The sequence below is a fragment of the Gordionus sp. m RMFG-2023 genome, chromosome 2 (genome assembly GCF_954871325.1).
Source record: "Gordionus sp. m RMFG-2023 chromosome 2, tfGorSpeb1-WG-v2, whole genome shotgun sequence".
NCBI lineage: Eukaryota > Metazoa > Nematomorpha > Gordioida > Chordodea > Parachordodidae > Gordionus > Gordionus sp. m RMFG-2023.
The window spans coordinates 51,761,417-51,764,630 of record NC_088776.1 but is presented as its reverse complement, the minus strand read 5'-3'; the positions used below and the strand labels follow the sequence as shown (position 1 = coordinate 51,764,630).

Here is a 3,214-nt window from a genome sequence, read left to right as displayed (position 1 = left end):
ATTTTAGCCAAACAAGCCTCGAGATTTTGGCAAATAGAGGTCCAAACCTCTTTGCCATCTATGATAAAATTCTAAGCTTACACATTATTATTTTGGATAATAAATCTACACGAATGGGACTTTTTAACAAACCTCTAAAAGTATAATAAATAAAAATGATGAGTATATTAATTAAATATAATCTTTTATATTATTCAAAGTAGATGATTTTAAATTACTTAACAATGTCAATATATCATTTCAGGTGCATTATTATAACTTAATGAGGATAATTCTCCCTATAATATCCTGGTTAATGGTAATATTAAATGTCAGAACAAGAATAGTTCTGTTAATTTATATAACATTAAACAACTCATCCACATGGAAGCAGTAGATAATAATATACGTGAACAGGGTTGCCATGTTCACATTGATTAAGACGATGATAATTATTTTAAAAAGTCGAAATCTATAACACTCAACTTAACTACCACTATTCTATCACATTTTTGAAATTTGAAAAAATATATATTTCTCTCACATAATCTCCCACATTCTAAATTTTTCAAAAAACATGTTTTTGAAAATTGGAATAGAAAAATTATCATGTACTTTACGTACAAAAAATTAATTAAATCAACAATTTCAATTTCTTCTTACTATTTGATCCCCTGTTCTAAAATTTATTATGTTTCATCTGAAGATCAATAAAAGGACTGTAATTTATAATTAGCGGGCATATCATATTAGCTAAATTGTAAAAATTTTAAAATGATAAAACTATCATAACACCTATTTATATAAGATTTTCATAAATATTTGAAAAATAAATCCTCCATTATAGTACATTTTTAGACTAGGGATTAGTTTCCTAAAAAGAGTTTGTGAGATGTTTACGAAAATCTACCACCATCTAATAATTTTTACCTGGTAACCTTGCACATGAACATGGATATATAAGTTTTTAATGCATTATTATTTTAGTAAATATATATTTCTCTCAATATGAATATGAATATTTATATATAATATAATTAATAAAAGAAAATATATTGTGATAATTAAAACAAAAATGGCTGTGTCAATGATCGTCTTAATATTTATTCTTAATTCTGATTAGCCTTGTTATTCGAACGATTATTAGAAATTTATAAATGGGTTAATAATAAATATTATATAAGTAAAAAAAAAATATTAATGATACTTTAAAAATCTTCTTGCAAATAATATTCGCCGAATTATTGTATTTTGTGTTGTAATTGTTGAAAAAAGAAGAAATAAATTTAATATAATACATAAAATGTCAGTTATTTTCTGACAGGGGAATTAAGTTTTCCTTGGGGGAAGAAGAGGAGATGATGATCACGGGGTGTATTTCATTGTTCGGAAAAACCCCTAGTGGGAAATGGGAAAATATTGAATAAGATGTCAGCTGTGAACCTTTGGGAGATGAAGAAATGGATAATAATTATATTAAATTTTGGTATATTTTTTACATATTTTATGTTAGATTGTTGTGGTTTTATTGGAAATAAAGATAATTATGTTATATATGGATCGTCGTTAATGGTCAATGGTATTTATTTAATATTATTAGAAAGAATTATTTTGGGTTGTTAAGTTATATAATTGAGAGTAAAGGGCATTTTTATTATATTTAAGGTAACTTTTTTTTATTGTTGCCAGCTGACCAAGATCGAAAGAGTGGGTTGATTCGGTTTTAAAGTAAAACAAAATTTTTGTTGTATACATATTACATAAGAGAAATTTTGACAATGCAATGTATTACAAACTATACAGATACATGAGTTTAAGGATTTCTATACTTTTATATTTAACTTAAAAGGTGTAAGATAGAAAGTATGTAATGAGTATTAGGCAGAAATATGGAAATAAGATCAGGAATTTAAGACAGTAATATTTGGTATATTATCTTATTATGCCTTAAAACTCATTGAATGGTGTTATAGGTATTCCGTCATAGGAAGCTGAAAGACCTCATGAACAGCAGGACAGAAAGGATTGTTAAATATTTAAATATGTGAAATTTATGAAAATATATATGGATATAGACTTTTGTAATAAAGTGTGTATTATTTAATTATGCATTTTGGGTTTGTAAAGGGATGAATATGTATGGGATAATTTATTATTAATTAATGTTAATATATTGCATAGGTAACATATGATATATTTAACTATGAATTATTATTTATAATGTTAATATATTGTATAGGTAACATATGATATATTTAATTATGAATGAGAATTTGAAGGAATTGAAGTATGATGAAGTCAGAATAATATCTATAATGTTAGATGTGGATAGTTATTTTGATTTAGTGTCTGCATTTAGTGTATATATAAATTGGATAGGAATTTATATGATACATTAGATGGTGTATAATATTTTTTTTTTTCAAATTATGAAATCTTTATATTTAATATATATATATTTTTTTTAAATTATAAATTTTTATAAGAAGTTTTATTTGCAATTATTATATTATTTGTGTGGTATGCAATGATGTGAAGGGAAAATATTTTTACAGATAAGGTCAGCCCGTGTTGAGGGGTATGCCTTGAGGTGAAAATATTGTTTAGTTTGCATACTGGGAAAGTTTTTTTTTTGTAAATTTATGCTGCATAATACATTTTTTTTTATCTTTTTAATAATTTTATAACACATCACATTTTACTATTTAATTATGAACATATTTTTAAAGAAAAGACTCAAATTATTTTATATTGTGAAGGTATATTAAAAATTCTTTACATATATACCATATAGCTCATTATATTATCAATTTTTGTTACTTTGCATTCTACATTTTTGTGAATTTGTGCTAATTGTGATGACAGAGTTAGGTAGAAATGGTATATTTTTCTTAGGATACTGAGTAATTCCTAGATGGAAAATATTGTATTTTCTACATATTATATATTTGTTCCTTCATATATAATATTAAATGTATTTATATACGTATGTATTGTAATTTTATTTATAATCTTTGTTCGGCCAAGTTTCGCAATTATTTTTAATACCTAAAGATGGATTTTTATATTCATTTTAGGAAATATTTATAAAGATGTAGCTTTGTTTTTTTTCACATGATAGAAGGAAAATTACATGTGTTGAAATTGCATTTCACACTTAGACAATGTTTTCACATTACATTATTATATGTAAGATCATTATTTCCTAATTACCATGAATCATACCCTAATAATG

At 24.1% G+C, this 3,214-nt stretch overlaps 1 long non-coding RNA gene across 1 annotated transcript; it reads left to right on the top strand.

Annotated features, from left to right (window-relative positions):
* Window positions 1–1,246: 1,246 nt before the first annotated feature.
* Window positions 1,247–2,083, top strand: LOC135924695 (uncharacterized). Its single transcript, XR_010571361.1, has 3 exons — window positions 1,247–1,465; window positions 1,669–1,707; window positions 1,953–2,083. It is a non-coding gene; the product is annotated as an uncharacterized LOC135924695 (long non-coding RNA).
* Window positions 2,084–3,214: the final 1,131 nt, after the last annotated feature.